This window comes from Pongo abelii, chromosome 12, assembly GCF_028885655.2.
Source record: "Pongo abelii isolate AG06213 chromosome 12, NHGRI_mPonAbe1-v2.0_pri, whole genome shotgun sequence".
Classification (NCBI taxonomy): domain Eukaryota; kingdom Metazoa; phylum Chordata; class Mammalia; order Primates; family Hominidae; genus Pongo; species Pongo abelii.
Genome location: NC_071997.2, coordinates 67,343,665 through 67,369,162, shown reverse-complemented (window position 1 = coordinate 67,369,162; position 25,498 = coordinate 67,343,665). Strand labels below are relative to the sequence as shown.

Genomic DNA, 25,498 nt, shown 5'->3' with positions numbered 1-25,498 from the left:
AATATGTCACCTTCTTTTATAAAAATGTGCTTGTATTTCAGCAAGTAGCTTTGAATTTCATAAACAATCCTTTTTTTTTTTTTTTTTTTGAGATGGAGTCTCACTCTGTCACCCAGGCTAGAGTGCAGTGGCATAATCTCGGCTCACTGCAATCTCTGCCTTCCAGATTCAAGCAATTCTCCTGCCTCAGCCTCCCAAGTAGCTGAGTTTACAGGCATGCACCACCATGCCTGGCTATTTTTTGTATTTTTAGTAGAGACGGGGTTTGCCATTGTTGGCCAGACTGCTCTCAAACGCCTGACATCAGGTGATCCACTCACACTCCTCACCTCAGCCTCCCAAAGTGCTAGGATTACAGGCGTGAGCCACTGTGCCTGGCCTCAACAATACTTTTATATCCTGGTATACTACAGTGAAGGTAGGGGTTGTACTTAAGGTAATCAAGGGCTATTGTCTTTTAAATTGATATGTAATAGTTGTACATGTATGGGGGGTACATAGTCTTCATTATAGAAGTAGAAATAGATCTTCTTTATCAATTTGCTACTTTTATTCTTCCTGTGGTACAAATTAGCAGCAATTATGTGTGCCTGCAAAGACATATTTTCATGTATAATAGAGCCATACACCCCGCTTAATTCAGCAGCCCAGATCCCTGACAACCTCAACCATTTGGAACTCAGGTATGAATTCCCAAACTATACTCAGGAGCTTAAGGGATGTGTCTAAAATTAAGGTTAATGAGTTAACAAGCTTAATTATTTTGTTTCCTCTGGCAAACTTCCAGTCTTCCTGGGTTTAATCCAATAGAAGAAATGGTTATTGAGTGCCTACTTGTACAGGGCACCCTGTTAGGCTGTGAGAGGGGTACAGGGAGAGCTGAGAACAGATCATAATTCCATGGGAAGGGAGGAAGCAGACATGCTGACCACAGCAAGATGGAAGGAAACAGAATGATCGCCAGCTAGAAAAGAATAAAAGCCTCTGAGCTCTCGAATTAGCACTAATAACACCAGAAAATTAAATAGCCCCCAAGGCTGGAGTACAGCCACGACAGTGCCTGAGGTTTCATAACAATGACTGAGTCGTAAAATTAAAAGAATAGAAAAAGTTAAGATGTTACTAACTCAATTTCCTATGGCACAGAATGATATCAGACATTTTAGAAAAAAGTCTAATCAAAACAATTAGCATTTAATTTCAAGGGGTCATTTTAAATTGCCTGAATAATTAATTACATCCAGACTATCTTTTTTTTTCTTTTTGAGACAAAGTCTCGCTCTTGTCCCCCAGTCTGGAATGCAATGGCACGATCTCAGCTCACTGCAACCTCTGCCTCCCGGGTTCAAGTGATTCTCCTGCCTCAGCCTCCCAAGTAGCTGGGATTACAGGTGTGTACCACCACGCCCAGCAAATTTTTTGTATTTTAAGTAGAAATGAGGTTTCACCATGTTGGCCAGGCTGGTCTCGAACTCCTGACGTCAGGTGATCCGCCTGCCTCAGCCTGCCAAAGTGCTGGGATTACAGGCGTGAGCCACTGCGCCCAGCCCAGATAATCTCATCTTATAGGAATTAATAGGATAGGCCAGGTGCAGTGGTTCATGCCTGTAATCCCAGCACTTTGGGAGGCCAAGGCAGGCAGATCACAAGGTCAGGAGATCGAGACCATCTTGGCCAACATGGTGAAACCCCATTTCTACTTAAAATACAAAAAATTAGTTGGGTGTGGTGGCGCATGCCTGTAATCCCAGCTACTTGGGAGGCGAGCTGAGATCGCGCCACTGCACTCCAGCCTGGTGACACAGCAAGACACCGTCTCAAAAAAAAAAAAAAAAAAAAGGAATTAATAGGGTTACTATAAAGGAAGAATTTGAAAATGGAATCTTGATGGGCCAAATAGACTGCTAGTCTTTGGATATTTTTACATTAATGGGCTACCTTAGAGATGAGGGTTTGGGAATAGAAGGAATAATCGCTAACTTTAATTTTATTTTCTTTGATTTGCTCCCTAGAATTTTTTTCTTCATTTTTTTAAAAACCTTTATTAAATTTAAAAATATAAAAGTAAGCAAATAGCATAAAGAACGTTTCATGCAGTATTCATCACCCACTAATGAATCCCACTTCATCTAAACCCATCCACATCCTCCTGCATTATTCTGAAGCAAATCCTAGATATCATATAATTTTATCCATAAATATTTCACTGTGTATCTCTTAACAGTCAAGGGGTCTTTCTTTAAAATCCTCAAAATTCCATTATCCTAACCAAAAACATCAATGGTGATTATTTAACATAATCAAATATCTACTCCAAGTTCAAATTCCCAATTGCTTTATAAAATAATTTTTTTTTAAGAGACAAGGTCTGGCTATGTTGCCCAGGTTGGTCTCCATCTCTTGGGTTCAAGGGATACTCCTGTCTCAGCCTCCCAAGTAGCCTCCCAAGTAGCTCCCAAGTACAGATGCACACCACCACACTCAGCTAAAGTAATAACTTTTAAAGAGTTTATTTGAATTAGGATCTGCAACTGATTGATATGTCTCTTAGTATGTATGTTCCCCCAACCCCATTCAAAATGTTTTCATTGAAATTAATTTTTTGAGTCCAGCAGGACATTTGGCCTGGAGAGTTTCCCACAATCTGGTTTTGGCTGATTACAACTCTGTGGGGGCATCATCGAATGTGTTCCTCTGTCCTCTCCTTTGAGTTCCTACAAATTGGTTGTTGGAAAGAGAGGCTCATTTAGATTCAGGTTCCATGTTTTTGCAAGACTACTTCACGGGCAGTGATGTGCTCCAGCAGAAGGCTCCTCATGTCCGTTTGTCTCTTTTTGTTTTTTTTTTTGTGATGACAACAATTCATGCTTGATAGCTAGAGCCTTTACTACATTAAGGATAGTCAAACGATGAGAGACTAATTCCACAGTTCCTTATATAGCAAGTTTCCTATACTTAAAGAGAAAACACCCTTCATCTTCTATTTTGTTCCCCAGTGGTACAGTTCATACAGAAGAACACGATAAATGCTTGAATTTTTTATTTACGAGTATTCAAAATAATGAGTTGCTTTCCTAGCATCCTCCAACAGAAACAACACATTTCTTTTTAGCAATATTATTAACTCATAGCTTTAAATATATTTGATGTGTTTTAATCCCTTGCAGTTTTTATCCATGTTGATGTTGAAATCACCCCATCTTTGGCCAATCAAGTCAGCTCCCGAATCCTTTTAGCGTGACCTCAATTTTCATTGAAAGCTTCAGAGTGCTTTGGTATAACAAGTTCTTCCAGGTTCATCTCAGATGTTTCCTGCCCAAGACCTGGACCCAGTGATTTCTCCAAATAGTCCTGGTTCCTTTTAGTGGGAAATGGTCTTGTGAGACATAGTCTAGAGGCTAGGGGTGCTCATTACTGTAGGACTGGTCACTGTTTCTAGGTCTTTTCCATAGAGAAAGCCAGGAAATACATTCTGAATTCATACTGATGGTTCCTATTCAAAATCGGGACAATTTCAGTTTTGTTACAGGTGTAAAGAAAAAAGTTAATAATAATAATAAAATCAGGATAACAGCATTTTTACTTAACCCCTTCTGTCTTACATTTACATGCCCTTTCTCCCACACTGAGAATTCTGGTATTCATTGACTCTGAGAATGACAGAATTATAAAGTCACACATTGTACTGCTTTATCATACCACAATAAATACTCAACAATCACAGAGTAACAATTCTGCTGGCAAAAATATGATTGCTGTAAACAGCTTGATATATCATTATTTAATGTTTTAAAATATGTATGTGTGTTTCTTTCTTTTAAAAATATAGTTGCATATTCTATATACTTTTTTCTACCTTGTTTTTTGGTTTTTTTTTTTGAGACAAGATCTCACTCTGTTGCCCAGGCTGGAGTACAATGGCGTGATCACGGCTCACTGCAGCTTCAACCTCCTAAGCTCAAGGGATCCTCCCACCTTAGCCTCCCAAGTAGCTGGGACCACAGGTGCCTGCCACCATGCCTGGCTAATTTTTTGATTTTTTTAGAGATGGGGGTCTCACTTTGTTTCCAGGCTGGTCTCAAACTCCTGGGCTCAAGCAATCTTCGCCTCAGCCTCCTGAAGTGCTGGGATTACAGGGGTGAACAACTGCAACTGGCCCTACCTTGCTTTTTTCACTTCACACTGTATCTTGAAGATCACTCCTTGGTAGTATTTAGAGATATTTTTCATGCTTGGTTTACCATGTGCCATGTACTGTGCTAAGTGGTTGTATTAGGCCATTCTTGCATTCCTATAAATACCCGAGAGACTGGGTAATTTATAAAGAAAAGAGGTTTAGGCTGGGTGCAGTGGCTCACACCTGTAATCCCAGCACTTTGGGAGTTCGAGGCAGGCGGATCACGAGGTCAGGAGATCGAGACCATCCTGGCCAACATGGCGAAACCCCATCTCTACAAAAATTAGCTGGGCATGGTGCTGTGTGTCTGTAATCCCAGTTACTTGGGAGGCTGAGGCAGGAGAATCGCTTGAACCAGGGCAGTGAGCCAAGATCATGACACAGCACTCCAGCCTGGCAACAGAGCAAGACTCCATCTCAAAAAAAAAAAAAGAGGTTAAATTGGCTTACAGTGCTGCAGCCTGTATGGGAAGCAGGGCCCCAGTATCTGCTCTGGAGAGGCCTCAGGAAGGTTTTACTCATAGCGGAAGGTGAAGCTGGAACAGGCACTTCACATGACGAAAGCAGGAGCAAGGTGGGTGGAGTGGGGAGAGGTGCCACACACTTTTAAATGACCAGATCTTGCAAGGACTCACTATCATGAAGACAGCACCAAGCCATGAGGGATCCGCCCCCATGATCCAAACACCTCTCACCAGGCCCCACCTCCACCACTGGGGATTACATTTCAACATGAGATTTGAGTGAAGACAAATAACCAAGCTATATCAGTAGTTTATACAGATTATCCCATTTAATCCTCAGAATGATGCAGTGAGGTTGGCACTGTTATAATTGCCATTTTATAAATGAAATTTGAGTTTCACTTCAAACTCAACATGCAACTCAATTTCATTTGAAACATGAGAAATTGTAAGTTAAGTAATTTGTCCAAGGTCATCAAGCTGAGAAGCAGTGAATAGTGAATAATCTTTTTTTTTTTTTTTTTTTTTTTTTTGCGATGGAGTCTCACTCTGTTGCCCAGGCTAGAGTGCAGTGCTGCAATCTCGGCTCACTGCAACCTCTGCCTCCCAGGTTCAAGTGATTCTCCTACCTCAGCCTCCAGAGTAGCTGGGATTATAGGCACTCACCACCACACCCAGCTAATTTTTTGTATTTTTAGTAGAGACAGGGTTTCACCATGTTGGCCGGGCTGGTCTCAAACTCCTGACTTTAAGTGATCTGCCCGCCTCAGCCACCCAAAGTGCTGGGATTACAGGCATGAGCCACCGTGCCCAGCCCAGTGAATAATCTTTTAAGATAGAGGGAGAAAACTGATAAATTTTATATATTCATTATTCATATATATCTATATCTCTAGTTAGCATAGAGGCAGAGAAATAATTTATACCAGTAAATGAGTAGACATCAGTATATCAGAATACTCACAGCCCTGTCTGGTTCATAAACAAGGGTTTGCGGAGAAGTTTCCAACAGAGGGCTTATCAAGTAGGCAAAAAACTTAAATACACACAAAGTAACTTGAAAATCTTTTTGTTTTTTTTTTGAGACAGAGTCTCTCTCTGTCACCCAGGCTGGAGTGCAGTGGTGCAATCTCTGCTCACTCTAACCTCCTGGGTTCAAGCAATTCTCCTGCTTCAGCCTCCCGAGTAGCTGGGATTACACGCACGTGCCACCACGCCCGGCTAATTTTTCTATTTTTAGTAGAGGTGGGGTTTCACCATGTTGGCCAGGCTGGTCTCGAACTCCTAACCTCAAATGATCCGCCCGCCTCAGCCTCTCAAAATGCTGGGATTACAGGCAAGAGCCACAGTACCCGGCCTTGAAAACCATTTTTAAAAGCTGTTTAATATGTGGGGGGAGAAAACTGTGTAGATTAACAATATAAATGATAACTTGGAATAAATGAGAAATCAAAGCAGACATATCACGAAACTCATTTTGGGGTTGTAAATTCTTTGGGCACAGAACCATAATCCGTCTTTGTCCATTTGTTGCTGTTCTTTCCTTTATGTGTATGGTGTTTTATAGCAGAATCTCTTTCTGCCTGCCATCTACTGCGGCTGGTCCCTACCCTGGGGTGCGTGGAACAGGTTCTAGAGAAAGGGAAATGACTGGGGGGCTGGGATGGCACCCCAGAAGGCATCTTCCCCAGGCCTTATAATTCTTTGGATTCTAGTTATTCACATGCTTCTTTTCTCCATTCTTGTAGGCTGCTAGCAAGTTTAGGCAGGCCCTAGCACACCCATCCCTGTGTGCTCCCCCAACCTCAGCCTAGCTAATGAACCAGATAAGCGTCTGACTCAAAGGAAGCCAATTAAACTCCTGTTGGAACTTGCCATTTAGACCCAGAGATGCTGGGTGGCCTCTGGCCGCTGACCTCCTGATTGCCATCCCTCCCCCATCACCACAACTCAATAATCAAACCAGCAACTGAGGAGTTACTCTACACTCTTCTTTACCTCCCAACCACCCCGTTCCAGCTGCTAGTTATCATGCTGATTCTACCTGTAAAATACAGCTCGATTTGTTTGGTTTTCTCCATCTCCACAACTGGCACCCTCTCTACGTCTCTGCCATATGTCACCTAGACAACACAGCATCTTCCAAATGAGTGCCCCTATTTCCAGGGTGATCTTAAAACAGAAATCAGATTTTCACCCCTGCTGAATATCCTTCAGGGTCTCCTCTCTGCACCCAGCTGGAATCCAAACACTGGTCCAGGAAGCCCCGCCTGCCTCTCCTGCCTCATCCAGATGGCTCTACCCTTTGCCCACCTCGCTTCAGCCACAGTGGCCTCATCTATGTGCCTCCACATTTGGTATCTATTCATTCTCTAGTCAGTGCACTTCAGAATGCCTGGAATTCAGCCAGGCACGGTGGCCCATTCCTGTAATTCCAGCACTTTGTGAGGCCAAGATGGGTGGATCACTTGAGGTCAGGAGTTCGAGACCAGCCTGGCCAACATGGTGAACCCCCTTCTCTACCAAAAATAAAAAAATTAGCTGGGCATAGTGGTGCGTGCCTGTAATCCCAGCCACTCTGGAGGCCGAGGTAGGAGAATTGCTTGAACCTGGAGGCGGAGGTTGCAGTGAGCCAAGATTGTGCCACTGCACTCCAGCCTGGGTGACACAGCAAGATTCTGTCTCAAACAAACAAACAAACAAACAAATAAAAAGAATGCCTGGAATTCCTGTCCCTTCCCATCACTTGTCTCTTTCTCATCTTTCCAGCCTCAGCTTAAATGTCACCTCCTCAGGGGAGCCTTACCTGGTCAAATGATCTTTAATAGGTCATCCATGTTTTTCTTCCCTCAGCACCTCATTTGTTTCCTTCCTAGTACTTAACGTAATAGATCATTATTCTTTGTGTATTTAATTGTCTCCCCACGGTGGGTGCAGTGGCTCATGCCTGTATTTCCAGTACTTTGGGAGGCTGAAGCAGGAGGATCACTTGTGTCCAGGAGTTTGAGACCAGCCTGGGCAACATAGTGAGACCCCGTCTCTATAAAAAAATTAAAAATTAGCCAAGTGTGGTGGTGCAGACCTGCAGTCCCAGCTACTCGGGAGGCTAAGGCGGGAGGATCACTTGAGCCTGGGAGGTCGAGGCTAAAGTGAGCTGAGATGGTGCCACTGAACTCCAGCTTGGGTGTCAGAGTGAGACCCTAAAAAAGAAAAAGTTAAATTAAATAATTGTTTCCCCAACTACACTATAATCTCCATCTTGGGAACTACACCGTCTTATTGGCCATCATGTTGTATCCTCTTGGGGGAATAAGGACAAGCTTCAAAGAAAGAGACGGCACTTGGGAAGAAGGTGCTGAATTTTCTCCTTCTTCCATTTAGCACTGCTGCATCTTGAGTCTGTTCTGGGGAAACCACCCTTTGCCTATTTCAGTCATGGGGTTTGGCTTGAAATGACCCACCCTTGGCACCAAGAAAGTCTCTTATTAGTTTAGGCAGATTACAACTGAGGCCAAAAATAATCAAGATGTTTGCTGGGGCCAGGCACAGTGGCTCACGCCTGTAATCCCTGCATTTCGGGAGGCTGAGATGGGCAGATCACTTGAGGTCAGGAGTTCAAAACCAGCCTGGCCAACATGGTGAAACCCTGTCTCTACTAATAATAGAAAAAATCAGCTGGGCGTGGTGGTGTGCACCTGTAATCCCAGCTACTCAGGAGACTGAGGCAGGAAAATGGCTTGAACCCGGAGGGGGAGGTTGCAGAGAGCTGAGATCACACCACTGCACTCCAGCCTGGACAACAGAGCGAGGCTCCGTCTCAAAAAAAAAAATAAAATAAAAAAGAATTTAAAAGATGTTTGCTGGGCAAGAAGCGTACTCTCTCTCTTTCCTGTTAAAATAGCCAAAAGAGAACCTCTTTCTCCCGCCTTTCTCCCGCTGAGCAGTGTAGTGTGAAGATGTGTGATTAGGGACTGCTATATCAGTCAAGGTCCCAGCAGGAAGCAGATGGCACACTCAAACTGGACAATTTGAGGAGCAATTAGTAAGTGGACTGTTGGCGGTGCACACCTCTAATCCCAGCAACTTAGGAGGCTGAGGCGGGAGGATCTCTTGAACCCAGGAGTTCGAGGCCACAGTGAACTATGATCTCCAGCCTGGGTGACAGAGTGAGACCCTATCTCTATTAAAAAAAAAAAAAAAAACATGGACAGTTTGCAAAAGTGTGAGCATGTGCAGGGAAAACTTAAGGAATAATGAAAAGTATCTTGGGGCCATTACCACTCTAGGCCTACAGAGGGTGGTTGCTGGAATGCAGAGATAGACATATGGAGACTGTCACCTCATAGATGAGGGATGAAGGCAGCCTGTGCTGTGCACCATGGAAGACAGAGATTTAATTAATAGCCCAGCCATCCGTGGAGCCCATGCTGGTGCTCCTCACTGGCCAAACCCAAGTGGAAGACAGAAGGCAAGGAAGCCCACAAATCTAAGCCAGGTCATCCTCCAAGGGCACTGAGCAGGGAGGAGAAGGATAGAGACGTGAAGAGGCAGAAGGAAGATACGGAGCACACCTACCTGCTAGGGGAGGACTGAAAGAGCCACTGGGGGTTCTGAACGCAAGCCGACACGGCAAAAGGCAAAAGACAAAAATGGAGTAAAACCAAGTCACCTGTGGTGCTGTCCAAGCTGCTGAACAGATGTCACCTGAAGCTAACTAGATACCTCGGTATTTCTCAGTATAGGAGCCAATATTATTGTCCGGGTGTTACTTGAAACATAAAGAGCCCTCACAGATGTAACGAGTTCTTCGAGTATTACTGAGGTTTCAATAAGCAGAAACGGAGAAATCACTTTCCAGAAACGGAACAGAACAAGCAAAGGCCAAGGTGAAAATGAGGGGCATGTTTGGTGATCCATGAGCAGGCAGTTGACTGGAGCCTATGGGCCAAGTAGAAAAGTATTAGGAGAAGATTCCAGAAAGGTAAGTGGGGTCTCATAGACTGCAAGTCCTAGAACTGGAAGTCAAGGAGTTGGGAGCTCATGCAACTGGCAATGGAGAACCACCTAAAGGTGAACTGTTGTGCTTGTAATTATTTTCTTCATGGTTTCTTTGGGGTCCTGGGAGTGTGTGGTGGCTGGTATGTGTAACTGTGATTAACTTTACATCGTGAAAAGTCAGTCACCAAAAGGCAAGAGAAGAGGCTACATGGGACTCGCCTGCAGAACTGGACAGAGGGCTCTGTGACTGCCACCCAATCTGCTCCAGGATCCTGCCGAGTCTCCTCCCACCCAGGGTAAACCATTTCCACTTACTACGGACTCCACCTTGTGGTCATGCTTGAGAACTGCACCACTGCCTCCGCAGTCCTTACCCACAAGGGCAACAGGATCACCACCCTCTCTTTCCTTGTCCCTCTCATACTTTTAGGTCTTTTAAAAAAAATGAAAGCAGCAGTGTACAGAAAGAAGTATAAAGGAAAAATTATTTCAAAGTTAAAATTTAAAAAATAAAAGCATACCAAGATAAAGTCCATTTCATGCATCTTAAACAAATGGATCTCAAACCAAATATATATTCTTTAACCCTCTTGTACATCCTCTTCTATTAGTATTATCTGTTTTCACTAATTTCTTCAAAGCCCCAATGGGCCAGGCGGTTAAAGACATTTTCACACTTATGGCTGGGCACTGTGGGAGGCCAAGAGGGGAGGATCGCTTGACAAGGCCAGGAGTTCAAGACCAGCATGGCCAACATGGTGAAACCCCGTCTCTACTAAAAATTCAGAAATCATCTGGGCGTGGTAGTGCGTTCCTGTAGTGCCAGCTACTTGAGAGGCTGAGGCAGGGGAATTGCTTGAATCTGGGAGGTGGAGGCTGCAGTGAGCCGAGATCATGCTACTGCACTCCAGCCTGGGCGACAGAGCGAGACTCTGTCTCAAAAAAAAAAAAAAAAAAATTCACATTTAATCCTTACAGTTGTTTGGTAGGCATAAACGCTACTATCCTCATTTCACAAATAAGGAAATCTAGGCATATGGGCTCAAAGAGTTTTAACAACCTGCCCAAGGCCACGCAGCTAATTAGTTGGGACAGCTGGAATTTGAACTTGGTCAGTTAGATCCAAAACACAGGCATTTCCCACCAAGCCACATTGCCTCTTAGCTGACAAGATTTTCATCTACTCGATTTTCAACTGGAAATTAGTAAGGGGATCTTGATTGTTGCCTCCCCTTCACTTCTTCACCCATATGCAGAGATGGGTTATTGATAGCACCTCCTGAATAATACGGGATTTTGTCCCTTTCTCTCTCCCCATGGCCATAATCTCAGCCTGGCCCTTCCTCGCATTTCATATGAAATATTGCAATTGCTTCCTACAAGGTTTCCAGTGTTTTCCCCATCCCACCCCACTGAAGAGAGGGTTCTAGTTTTAAAATCCAAATCTGAAAAGACTCAATCAGTTTAGGCCATACATGTGGCATTTAAGCCACATGTATCAAGATGCTTAAAAATGTCTATACTCTTTCAATCAGTAATTCTACTTCTGTGAATCTATCTTTTAAAAAAAATTCCTGTATATAAAAAAGTTATATATACAAAGATGGTCAGGCAGTATTATTGATGTAGTATAGCTATTCCTTACAAAATTTTTAAATTTCCATTATAAGGCTGGGAATGGTAGCTCTCATCTGTAATCCCAGGGCTGTGGGAGGCCAAGGAGGGAGGACTGCTTGAGGCCAGAAGTCTAAGATCCGCCTGGGCAACACAGTAAGACCCCATCTCTACAAAAAAAAAAAATTAAATTAAATTAAATTATAATAGCCAGGCATGGTGGCATACACCTGTAGTCCTAAGCTAAGGCAGAAGGATTGCTTGAGCCCAGGAGTTTGAAGCTGCAGTGAGTTATCATCATGCCACTGCACTCCAGCCTGGGATGGAGCAAGACCCCCTCTCTAAACAAAACAAATAATAAGGCCGGGCGTAGTGGCTCACGCTTGTAATCCCAGCACTTTGGGAGGCCGAGGCAGGTGGATCACAAGGTCAGGAATTTGAGACCAGCCTGACCAACATGGTGAAACCCCGTCTCTACTGAAAATACAAAAATTAGCCAGGTGTGGTGGCGCACACCTGTAATTCCAGCTACTCAGGAGGCTGATGCAGGAGAATTGCTTGAACCCAGGCGGCAGAGGCTGCAGTGAGCAGAGATCGCACCACTGCACTCCAGCCTGGGCAAGAGACCGAGACTCTGCCTCAAAAAAAAAAAAAAAAAAGAAAAAAGAAAAACAAATAATAATAATAATAAATTTAAACCAACTTAATTTCTACTCCAAACCCAACAGGATTTTCTACTTTAGGCCATCCTTCAAGGTCCTAGGAAGACCCTGCAGTTATATATCATTACTGGTCACTGTCAAGGCCACCAGGGCCCAATTTACCTGGTTCCCTCAGTTCTAACAGCCCACTAGCTTTCACGCCACCCTTGGGACATATGGATATTTGGTGAGGCTGGGAGCCCTGTAACTGTTCCTCTCTGAGATCTGGCCACTCCCCTGGGGTGTTGTCAGAGGGCAGGGCACAGGTCCCAGCTATTGCAGGACCCTGGACCCCTCCCCTGGCTTGGAGCAATCTTTTACCCTGGGGGAAATCCACCACTGCCTGCTACGGTTTCCATCAGAGCCACTTCCTGTTTCCTCTCCCTCCAGTACACTGTACACTCAGACACTTCAGGGGACTTAGGCTTTTGAAAACAAAGCCAGGAAAAGAAGTGTTTTGCAGGCAATTTCTGCCTTCAGCCTGCCAGCTCCTGAGGAAAGTAAAACGAAGCCTGCCTGAGGAGGAAGAGCGGGGAAATACAAGAGGAAATTCCACATTTGTAGCTCAAAAAGTTATCCTACCTCAAGATGCTTAACAATGAGACAATGTCATAAGATGTGAATGTTGGACATGAAGTCTGTGGGTTGCACATAGATGTTGATGCAGCCTGAACCATACAGTTGGCAAATCTAATTCACTTCACCTACTCATTCCAGATGCAGATTTCCAAAGTTCTGGTGAAAATGGTTGAAGGAATAGTGTTACAGCAACTGCCCTTGGCTTTTCCAGCTTTACACTTCCATGCCTATGGAAGTCTCTTCCCTGTCTGTAGCTTTAAGCATTACATCTATATGACTGACCATCCCATCTTCATCTCCATCCCTGACTTCCTAACTTGAGCTCCATGTCTCCAACAAGACAAAAGGCAGGGCTGGGCGCGGTGCTCATGCCTGTAATCCCAGCACTTTGGGAGGCCGAGGCTGGCGGATCACGAGGTCAGGAGATCGAGACCATCCTGGCTAACACAGTGAAACCCAGCCTCTACTAAAAATACAAAAAATTAGCTGGGTGTAGTGGTGCTCACCTGTAGTCTCAACTACTCAGGAGGCTGAGGCAGGAGAATCACTTGAACTCTGTAGGTGGAGATTGCAGTGAACTGAGATTGTGCCACTGCTCTCCAGCCTCAGTGACAGAGCAAGACTCCGTCTCAAAAAATAAAAATTAAAAAAAGACAAAAGGCAGCACCACCTGGGAATCTCACTTTCACTTTCATGCCCCAAATCAACTCATTGTCTTTACCCCAAGTCAGTTTCCTCTGCAGACGTCTCATTCCATCAATGAGGCAGGAGGGTAAGGTCCCAGCCAAGTTCTTTCCTCTACACTGCTGTTAGAAATGCTTGTTCCCCAGTGCCATGAAGAAACAGCACTCAAACATAAATTTAATTTTCTCAGCAAGGCAATTTTTACTTCTATAGAAGGGTGTAACTCGCAAATGGAGTAATGGTGACAGCACATCTGGACAGGGAAGGGGAAGGAGTTCTTATTCCTGAGGCAGGTAGCCCCTACTGCTGTGTTGTTCCCCTGTTGGCTAGGGTTGGACCACATAGTCTAAGCTAATTCCAATCAGCTATTTTAAAGAGAGCAGGGGTATGAGCCAGAGTGGCAGGGTGAGTAGTGTGGCAGGAAGGATGGTTAGGAACAGGTAACTAAAGGTGACTTAAGTCACAGCAGGTGACCAGGGGTGACTCAGGTCAAACCAGGTGACCAGGATGAGTCAGGATGGAGCAGGTGACCAAGGGAACAGATGTGAACTACTGATTAGGACTGGCGGGAAAGTTGTTTACTGAAACTAGAAGCAAAGGGGTGAAGAGAACCAGGAAGTTAAACTTTAAAATGGAGAATCAAAGAATAAGAGAGCTGAACATACTGACATACAGATTCTTTGAAGAGAAACTTGGGGTTTACTATATTTAACAATCCCCCTTCTTGAATTTTTATAGTTCTTTCTCTTCAAACTTCCTTAACATGTCTTGGCTTAGTTGTTCTGCTTGATTCTCTAAAAGAAAAAGCTTCTCTGAATAAGGTGGAGGAGAATTAAGGGAGGTTTTAGTAAGTGCTGCCTGTATGAGTTTGTACACCAGCCCACGGATGCATGGTATGACACAACACCCAACAAGAATGAGTACACCTACTACGGCTGCAAGAGAAGTAAGAATTGAGGCTATGATTCCTTTCCATTTACCAAACCATTTTTCTAGCCACCTTGTAAAGGGATCATTTACCCCTGGGTTTTTGGCTAACTCACTGGACAGAGCAGTTAGACCTTGCAATGCCTTTGTTATACTTCCATCGGGGCAGTGGTGTTTGGGATGAACGTACAACCTTGAGTTTTAATCATGATGTAAACTCCTCCTTTTTCTGCTAATATCATGTCTAAGGCTCTTCCATTTTCCCAAGCCATCTGACTAGTAGCCCCTAATTGCTCACCTATTCCTTTAACAGCATCTCTAATGTAGTTAATAAACCGCTGTTGGTTGTAATAAATGTAATTTATCTAATCTATGTTCTTATTAATTGTCACCCATCAAAATATTGACTTAAATTCTGCAGCTATTTGATCTCGGGCTTTAAATTCATCTGGTACTCCTCGTGGAAGTCTAATAGCATTTATATAAACATGGGAGTCAAAGGACCCATGTGAGGCACTTCTTTTTTTTACGCTTTTCTCTCTCTCTTTTTTTTTTTTCATGTTGACGGAATGCTAGGGTAAAAGGGATGGCCAGCTGGACTAGGGCACAAGTGCTGCTCTAATTACTTGGCAGAGCAGAGTTCCCAGCAATAGTTCCATGCAATACCACCACACATCTGCTTGAAGATGAACAAGGGCAGACTGATTGGTAAGCTCTTGAAAAGGCTTGGTTTCACTGCACCCTGTTGTCTTCAAGGAATGCTAACTCCCCCCACCACAGAGAAAGGCACGAGGTGAAGTTAACATCAGGGGCTGGGGGCAGCATGGCCCTCGGGGGCTGACCCACAGGGCCTTAACCTCAGGGAACCGCAGTCAAAGAGTCTTGCATGACTCATCGCCCCAGGCTGTGGGGTTCTGGAAGAGAGCTACCATACAGCTCATGCCCAGTCCATGAGAGGACCACTCAACTGGAAAGGGGACAATCTGGGTCTCTGGCCTGCCTGTCGCACAAGCGTTAACAGTCGCTTTTGTTTAGCATGCAAACAGAATATTTAATCCATTCCAGCCAAGCCTTTGCGTCCTGATACTCTGTTTCAATTGCTATAGTTTGTTTTAAATCTTTAACCTCTACAACAACTACTTTGGTTTCATCATTGGGTAGATAACAAGAGGTTTGGTTAGCGGAGAAGTTAGGAGAGGGAGAAGGGGCTGCAGGAGGTGACAAGGCAATTAAGTGCATTTCAAAGGATCCTGAGACTTCTGCTCCTATGCCATAGAAGAACTCTGGGGAGCAGGGATGGTCATCTGTACTCAATTACATTGGTCTAGCTGACAATGGGGAGGGGTAACTCCTTTAGTAAAATGAATATATGGTTTTAGGAAACTGCGAGTACTAGTTGGGGCAGCCGATCTTTGCTCTTTAATATTTTATAGAGCATTGGACCAACTTTGGCAGAGAAGCTCTGCTCTAGGAGGACAAGATTTCCAGTTTATACTGGAATCTTCATCAAACTCTTCTCAAACTAATTTATCCCGGTTAACAGATTTTTAGTCTGAAGAGAGCTAGGAAGGATAAAGATACTTTCCTGAAGTGGAGAGTTGCCTCTGACTTGGCAAGTCTCCACAGGGTATAACAAGGCAAGCATCAAATGTAATAGTTTGAGGCGAAATTGACTTGGTTACATTAATAACTAGATGGTCAGCAATACAGCGAGGAAAGAAGAAGGCGTAATCAAATGGATGAAAGAGAGTTAAATTTTTCTTAGCTTTAGTTTGGTAGAGTTTTTCCCTGGGACCATGGCCCATGACTGTGGAGGGGGTGGCACTTTCCTGACTCCAGTGTGATGAGTCCATCCCTTTTCTGCTGTCCAGACTGCAGTTTCAGTAGTTAGGATCACTAGGTAAGGTCCTTCCCAGGCCAGTTGGAGCTTTTACTTCTCTCCAACTCGAGAGCTGTTTCTTTGCAGCACTGGGGAACAAGCATTTCTAACACTGCCCCCTTACAAAAGCCTCAAAATGCCTGTACAAGTCCATGACTTAGAGGTCTTTGGGGCTCCTTTGTGGAAGTTTCTCTGTTATCACCCTGCAGGCAAATAAACAGATTGGACGGAGCCTGGTCCCAAGGGCCTCCAAGCTATTGGCCAATCCAGACCTTCTGAAGTAGCCTAGAGTGAAAATCCAGACCAACAAGAACACCCTCTATTAAACAGTGACCAGCCAAACCATCGGATCATCTCTCTTGGGGCTTTAAAGAGACACAGACAGAGGGGGTTGTTATTGGCAGGAGGGTAAAAACAGAGACAGGAAGAGTCAGTAGCTGAGCTACCCTAATGAGTCTCCAGGCATGTAAACTAGGTCATCAGGAACTCTGCTGATCTGATTCTCTCCTAAGCAGGGGAGCTTTCTGGGCAGTTGGGAGTACAGGAGTAGAACAAAGTATAGCAGATGTTTCTCTTCTTTTCACTTTCTCCTCCCTCTTTTTTCCTTCTTTTTCTTTTCTTATCCAGCCCCCAACCTTTTTTTTTTTTTTTTTTTTTTTTTCATCTACTCAGTGTCTGAATACCTCCCTATTTGAGAGACAGGGCCACAATTCTCACTATGGAAGCTGAGAGGGTCAGGTACTTTCTGGCCTCACACCTTGGAAGCTGGACCTTGGGCACATGATCCTGCTAGTGAACCAGAGACTCAGAATCATTTGAGAAATAATTTACTGCTGCAGCATCGAATGTTAGCATGACAGCATGCAGTATGCAGTGGCCATGGTGCCAACAGCAGTGTGGTCACCTGTCAGCACGTAAAACTGCAAATCTACAGACAAGTTGAAAGATTACAATGGATACACCCTTTACTTAGTGAATTAGTTATCTATTGCCGCAAAACAAGTTATCTAAAACATAGCTTCATGGGAAAAAACATTTATCATGCCGGTTTCTATGGGTCAGGAGTGCAGGCACTGCTTACCTGACTCTTCTGGCTTGGGGTCTGTCACAAGGCTACAAATCAAAGTGTCAGGTGGGCTGCAGTCTCACATGAAGGCTTCACTGGGGAAGGACCTGCTTCCAAGCTCATTCTTATGGTTGTCAGCAGGATTCAGTTCCTCACAGGCTATTGGACTGAGGGTCTTAGTTCTTCACTGGCTGTTTTCTGGAGGCCACTCTCAGTTCCTCACATGTGAGCCTCTTCCCCATGGGGCAGCTCACAACATGGCAGCCCATTTCCATCTGAGCAATTGAAGGAGAGAGAATTCAATTACGGAAGGAACCTCCCACATGCTATTTGCTGGAAGCCAGTCTCTAAACCCAGCCCTTACTCAAGGGAAAGGGATTACACAAGGTGTGAAATCCAGGAGGGAAGGTCAGAATTCACTGAGTGCCAACTTAGAGACTGCCAACCACAGATTCATCAATTACTAACATTTTATCACATTTGCACATGCTCCCCCTTAGATAGATAGCTACAAATACGGATATACAGTTTTGTTTGTTAAACAACCAAAATTAAGTTAAAGATTGATATGGTTTGGCTGTGTCCCCACCCAAATCTCATCTTGAATTCCCACATGTTGTGGGAAGAACCTGTGGGAGGTAATTGAATCATGGGGGCAGGTTTTTCCCATGCTGTTCTTGTGGTAGTGAATACGTCTCACAAGATCTGATGGTTTTAAAGAGGGGAGTTTCCCTGCACAAGTTCTCTCCTCTTGTCTGCTGCCATGTGAGACATGCCTTTTACCTTCCACCATGATTGTGAGGCCTCCCCAGCCACGTGGAACTGTAAGTCCATTAAACTTCTTTCTTTTGTAAATTACCCAGTCTCAGGTATGTCTTTATCAGCAGCGTGAAAACAGACTAATACAAAGATAGTATAACATTTCACCTCTAATTACTTCAGCAAGTATCTCCTAAGAATAAAAATATTTTTCTACATAACCACAATGCCATCACCTCCCCTCAAATTTAACAATTGTGCTATAATATCATCTAATATCAGCCCAAATTTAACTCTCTCCAGTTATCCCCCAAATACCTTTTATAGCTCTTTTTTTTCCTGCTCCAGTATCCACTCAAGTTTCCTGTATTGTTTTTGGTTATTATCTATTTAGTCTCTTTTAATCTAGAACCATTCCTTCCAATACCATTTATTACTGGGTATTTTTTTCCATACTGTTGACATTTTTGAAGAGTTCTGGCCAATTGTTTTGTATAACTGTTGCCCACACAACAGGTGGGCTAGGTCACTTGGTAAGTGACAACCCAATGGCCACAACCAAGGAGGATTTAACAAGAGAATTTTATTACTTACAACTAGTAAAAAGAACACTGGGTATAGATAGCTCCCAAAGCAATGCCTCCCTGAGCTCCAGGCTGTGTCAGGTTTTATAAGCATAGGGTAATGAGGCATGATCTGACTGGATCTTGCAATGAGGTAATGCCAGGAGGCATGATCTCACTGGATCCTGCTAATGAGTGATGCCAGAGCTCAATCTGATTGCATCGTAGATCCAGCCATGCAGTGTCAACTTCCTAATTCAGTCCCTGCTCCTCTGAGAACTTAGGTTCCCCCTGTGGCTACACACTTGGTTCATCTGGGCCTGCTCAGGTTACATGACCTGAGGCTCCATTAGCAACTGAAAAACAACTCATAACTTTTGTTACATAAAAGTTGAACCAAACTGGTCTGGTGCAGCTACATAATATCCCATATTCTGGAGATGATTACTTCCTAATGGTGATCATCTTATACCAGTATCTACTGTATTTCCTGTAAGCAGGAAGTTAGGTTAAATATTTTTGGAAAGAATTCTACTTAGGAGGCACATGTCTGGTAGTCCCATTATTGGTGATGTTTGACCACTTGGTTATGGTGGTAACTGCTTGATCTTTCCATTATAAATGCATAATTTCCCTTTTGTAATTAGTAAATAATCAGTGGGGCAATACTTGGGAGACTGTGTGAATACCTTGTTCCCAGAAACTTTTTTCCAATAGTTTTAGTATTCATTAGTAATCCTTATCTTGGTTAATTGGTTAATTATTACATTTGAGTTTCCAAAAGGGTAATTGTCCAATCTAACATTCCTCTTACAGTTATCAATCTGTAAAGATGAGCTTTTCTTTTTCTCTCTTTGTTTTCTTATGTTTTGTTTGAGATTGACTATGGACCATGATTTTCAAAAAATTATTATATTATAATCAATTATAATTATAGATTACAAATATTTATTTTACATTAACATTTAATACATTTATTATATATTTATATATTATGTTAAACATATTTATTATGTAGTACTATATATTAATATACTTGTTAATATATTTAATATATAAACATATTTTAAATATAATCATATATTAAGCATATATACTTAACTATATACCTAATTATATTGAAGTTAATTATACATTTAAGTATATAATTATCTCAAATATACTTAAATACAATTATACTTAAAATGTAATTAAATAGTAATTAACATTATTTTTTATTTGCAGATTGTCCCAAATCTGGCCAATGAAAAAGTCCTTCAAGGCTGGGTGTGGTAGCTCATGCCTGTAATCCCAGCATTTTGGGAGGCTGAGGCAGATGGATCACTGGAGGTCAAGAGTTTGAGAACAGCCTGGCCAACACGGTGAAACCCTGTCTCTACTGGAAAAAAGAAAAAATACAAAAATTAGCCAGGTGTGGTGGCAAGCACCTGTAACTCAGCAGGCTGAGGCAGGAGAATCACTTGAACCTGGGAGGCAGAGGTTGCAGTCAGCTGAGATCATGCCACTGCACTCCAGCCTGGGAGAAAGAGCAAGACTCTGTTTCAAAAAAAAAAAAAAAGAAAAGAAAAGAAAAAAAAAAGAAAAAGTCCTTCAAGTTGACTTCTATATCTTTAAAAAAAAAAACAACAGCTTTATTGAGATCTAATTTCCCTACCATACAGTTCACTCATTTACAGTACACAGTTCTATGGTTTTAGTTTATTCACAGAGTTGTGCAAGCATCATCACAGTCAATTTTAGAACAATCAAATTTAGTTCATTACCCCTAAAACAAACTGTTACCCATAAGTGGTCACTTCCTATTCCCCTCAACTCTTGCAGCCCTAGGTAACTGCTAATCCACTGTCTCCATAGATTTGCCTATTCTGGATGTGTCACACGAATGGAATCATCTATGTGGTCTTCTGTGACTGGCTTCTTTCACTTGGCATGTTTTCATGGTTCACCCACATTGTATAAAAATGTCCGTCTACATTCTGTAGCATTGATTTTACTGCCATTTTAACATTCCATATTATGGATATACTGTATTTTACTTACCCATTCATCAGTTGATGGGTATTTGGGTTGTTTACACTTTTTGGCTCTTGTGAATAATGCTGCAATAACCAATCATGTACAAGTTTTTGTATGAACATACGTTTTAATTTATCTTGCATATATATATATATATGAATGGAATTGCTGGGTCATATGGTAACTTTATGCTTAATCTTTTGAGAAACTTCCAGACTGCTTTCCAAAGGGGCTGTATATTTGACATGCTTTTTTTTTTTTCCTTTCTTTTGAGACAAGGTCTTGCCCTGTTGCTCAGGCTGGAGTACAGTGGTATGATCACAGCTCACTGCAACCTTGACCTGCTGGGCCCTAGCGATCCTACCATGTTAGCCTCCCAAAGAGTTGGAATTACAGGTGTGAGCCACTGTGCCCAGCCTCCATTTGACATTCTTACCAGCCATGTATGAGAGCTCCAATTTCTCCACATCTTCATCAACACGTTACCTTTTTTATTATAGCCATCCTAGTGGCTATAATTGTGGTTTTGATTTGCATTTCACTGAGGCTAATGATACTGAGTTTTTCTCAAGGTACCTTTGGTCCCAAAAATTCATGTTTTATTTTACATCCAGAAAACTATCTTCAGTTATAGCTTTGTTTCATTGTTACGTTTCTTTTCTTTGGAGACTTCAATGATGCATATGTTAACTTCTGTCTATCTTCTATATCTCTCACTTTTTTTCTAATATTTTTCCTTCTTTTCCAAATTTGTTTTGGGTTCTCTTGGCTGTTTTAAATTTATTTTCAATGTTCCTTCTTGACTTTTAAGGCTAACCTATTTTCCCGTGGACACAATGTAATTTAGTTTCCATATCTCAAGATAATTTTGGCTTTTTCTTCTACTTCTTTCCTGAATTTTGTCAGTTCTCATTTTATAGTTTTCTGCTTTGTGTCCATTTCTATTTTGAGTTTTTTAATGTCTGATTTTTGGTATTCTTTATAGCTGCAGCTGCTTACTAAATGATATTTAATTCATATGAAGAGTACTATGTTAGTTTTCCTCTGCTTTTTGGCTGTTGGATGGAATTGTGGTTGGTGGGAAGAATTTTCATTAGTTAAAATGGTTTTTTATCTTTTTCTTGTAGTTACTTTATATGGATGTTGGTTGCTGTTCTGTTTAGTTCAAAATACCTTGGATCTGACTAGGTGTGGTGGCTCACACCTGTAATCCCAGCAATTTGGGAGACCAAGGCAGGTGGATCAACTGAGGTCAGGAGTTCAAGACCAGCCTTACCAACATGATGAAACCGTCTCTTCTAAAAATACAAAAATTAGCCAGGCATGGTATGGTGGTGGGTGACTGTAATCCCAGCTACCTGGGAGGCTGAAGCAGGAGAATCCCTTGAACCTGGGAGGTGGAGGTTGCAGTGGGCCAAGATCGCGCTACTGCACTCCAGCCCCAGCTGGGTGACAGAGCGAGACACTGTCTCAAAACAAAAACAAAAACAAAACAACCTGTCAGTATCACTGGGGAAAGAGTCTGTCAAACTTCAAGGCAATTTTCAGTGAGAATGACACTAAGTTTCAGATTTCAGGGCAATAGGAATGATGTCAGACTTCAATTACATTCCCCATGAAGAACCAGACAGCTAGAGTGTCGCTATGTATTTTTAAAAGATGACTGAGGATGGAGACAAGTGAGTTGGCAGACAGTGGCAACCTCCGGAAGACGGAATCTTCTCTGCTGGTTCCCAGGCGGCTGCTCCGAAAGTCCCAAAACACGCACCTGGCCTCTCCTGCATTCCCACTGGATGCGCCTTGCTCCTGCCCAGAATGAAATCTGGCTCCCGGCCACTAAGCAAGAAGCCACCAGCTGGGCCAAAATTTTTAATTAAAAAAAAAAAATTAGTTCAAGTGCCCACTGGGAGACAAAACTCTGAACCAATGACCAATAGTTTCTTCCACAGCAGAATATCATTGCTGGTAACAATGGGTATGGCATTTCTCAAATCATACCTAATGATTCTTCTCAAAATTTATACCTTGCTTTTCCTCAAACCAGCTGGTTTAGATATTTTAGTACAATGCTTTCACCAGAACCTACAACAATGGTTCCTATTAACTGGGAACTGAAATTGATGTGGTCTCCTCATGCCACAGGTCACATGTTGTTTGGTGACTGATCTTGACTCTCAGGAGGAAGTGGGGTTGCTGTTATGCCACGGAGGCAAGAGGAGCAGTAATAGAACACAGGAGGTCTCCTGAGGCACCTCATCACTCTCATGCCAGGGCACAAGTTGATGGCAATGTACTGTACCACCTACAGACAAACTACAGACAACCTACCTACAGGCAACCTCCTCAAGAACAAAAGCTTGCTTAACCCAACCAGGCAAAGAATCCTGGCCAGCTGAGGGGTTGCGTGAAGGAAAGAGGGACCTGGAATGGGTAGCGGAGAAGGAAAATTGTAAATGACAATAAAGCTTCATTACCAGTTACAAAAATGAGGATTGTAACCTCTAACAGTATTTCTCTTCTTGCTGTATTATATATAAATGGAGTTTTTAGCTATTGTCCTTTTCTTTCCCTTTCTCTTCACAATTGTATCTAAAGTCTATCAGTGATGCTTAACTTTACAATTTAGTTACACATTATAAAGATGGGATGGGATGATGATGAAACTGAAAGGAAGAATGGAATATCACCTACAAAAGTTGGACTTGGGCCAAATACAGTAAATGAGGAGATTTTGAGATGCCCTGCTTTGGGGAAGGGATAAGTAAATTTTGTTATAGGAGAGATGCTCGCATTTTGTTGGATGGCGGCATTTTCATTTACCTTTGAAAGCACTTCTGTGAATGTTGGGCAGCCTAAGAGACGGACTATAGTGAAGCAACTTTTGGCAACCCAGCGTCTCATTCTTCTTATTTGAGGGGAGGCTCCCACACACCGAGTCTTGGTATGAGGCTAGGCCTCCCAGACTAGAAGCCATAGTAGAAACCAGAACTCTCTTTGCCTATTGGCAATTAGAACACAGGCACATAACCTAGACTAGGCCAAGTAAATGGTCCTTCCCAAAACTTGAATCTTGAGTGAGAAGAGTTGAAAAATAATTCACGTCACCACCAAAGGAGCTGGTACGCACCCTAATCAGAGTACCAAAGCAGGATGGCTTAGCTGGTTCCTAACATTTCCAGGCCTGGTTCTCCAGCATTGCTGGTGCAAGGAGTATAACTACAGACAGCTCTAGGCCTACTTTTCCCACGCTCAGAAACACCAAAGGGAAGAGCCTCTTTCTCCCAGCCTCATTCTCTAAAATCCCCGACAAGGGCTCAGATCATCTCAGGTTTGGTCATGTGCGCATCCCTGGGGAAATCTGAAAACAAGAGGAGGGAGACTATAGTTGGCCAGGCCTGGGTTCCACACCTCCCCTTCTCCACACCCATCCTGCCTTGGGAGACCAGAGAAGTGTGGTGCTAAAGAACCATCTGACCCAGGGGACTGCAGACAATTCCCCAAAGGAAAGTTTTCCCATCAGGCAAAAACAAAAGCTGCTCACAACACAAAATTACAGAACATCAGAACCAAAAGGAACCTTGGGACTCCTTCATCCTATCCCCTCTCTTTATAGATGAGGAAACCATACAGGATATGTACGCCTGTTTGGACTTTGTACAGTTCTCTGTCCAGCAGGGGTGACTTGGCTGTAGGATTAGGTGACTCCACTGGAGGTCTTCTGTGTATAGAAAAGATCAAGGGTCACAAACACAAATGCCTTCAAGCAGGCAGCAAATGAGTGAAGGCTCGCTGTTACTTAATGGACCAGTAAGTAGTGTTGGTGGGATTCAAATTCTTATTAAAAAACAAAAGCAAACAAACAAAGATAACCTATGCGATGCCCAAATAAAACCATCTGTGGGCTAGCTGCTGCTGTTGTCAAAAGTTTGTGGCCCCTGGGTTAGACAAAAACCTCTGAGCTGTCCTGACAGGTCTGGGAAAACCAAACAAGTCTTTGTCTCCTAAACTACCTGGGACTCAAGAGCTCTGTAGGAAAAAATTTGTACCCTGCACCCAGCTGGGGTTGACATTTACAGACGCCTGTTTTATGAACTGGGGAGATATTCAGTGGAAGCCAGATTGCTGAAAGTGCTGCTGAGAGAAAATCATCAGAAGGGAGGGCCCCTTCCCCACACCAGCCTGGTGGTAGTTCCTCTATGCCTCCGGATTCTGCTAAGCAGTAAAAGCTAAAGGGCAGTGTCATTAAGCTCCTAGGGGATGGGATGCAGTGGCTCAGGCCTGTAATTCCAGCACTTTGGGAGGCCGAGGCAGGAGGATCGTCTGAGTCCAGGAGTTCAAGCCCAGCCTGGGCAACACAGCAAGACCCCACCTTTGCAAAATAGATAGATAGATAGAGATGTATGAAAGTTACTAGGTCTCATGCTGGCAGGGGAGAGAGTGAGCACCCTGGCCTCCCACAAACTGCCTCCCACTTCCCTCCGACTCCATCACCGATTTCCCATCAGAGCAGGCTGCTCAGAGTCGCTAAGCAGCTCCCAGTTCATTTTCCACACCCTTCCCATTCTCTACGAGCCAGAGCTCCACCTCCCCCCCAGAAGCTGTCTTCAACCACCCGGCCTGGGGAGCTCCCCTCAGCACTGCCTCCCCGCCCCGCCTCGCAGCACCTGTTCGGGCCTCGGTCGCGCCGCCGGGTCTTGCAGACGCGAATGTAAACAGAAACACAGTGAAAGGCGTACGGACAGCCTCGTGGCGGCGGCGCGGCGGCGCGCCGGGAACATCAGTGCGTCCAGAGCAAAATCAACGAATGTACGCATGACTCCTGGAGCGACCTTCACGCGGGAAAGCGCGCCCCCCGGCACTCACCCCTAAGCGCCCCAAAATGACCCGCCCTTACACAACCCAGCTCGCAGGCGAAGCTGAGGTCGAAGCTCCGAAAGCGAGGGAGGACAGCCGCTGAAGAAGTCCCGGCTTCCCATAGGCCAAGACGAAGTAGGGGGCGGGCTCATCTTGCAGGAGCGTCCACATATTGGTGAAGCCCCGGACTTACGACTGAGATTGGCTGCGCGAAACT

At 43.6% G+C, this 25,498-nt stretch overlaps 1 long non-coding RNA gene across 1 annotated transcript; it reads right to left on the bottom strand.

The window, feature by feature from the left end:
* Nucleotides 1–2,804: 2,804 nt before the first annotated feature.
* Nucleotides 2,805–25,386, bottom strand: LOC112132046 (uncharacterized). The gene is made up of 3 exons (XR_002913886.3): nucleotides 25,092–25,386; nucleotides 17,105–17,364; nucleotides 2,805–3,493 (listed from the first exon to the last, which is right to left on the bottom strand). It is a non-coding gene; the product is annotated as an uncharacterized LOC112132046 (long non-coding RNA).
* Between the last annotated feature and the right edge of the window lie 112 nt (nucleotides 25,387–25,498).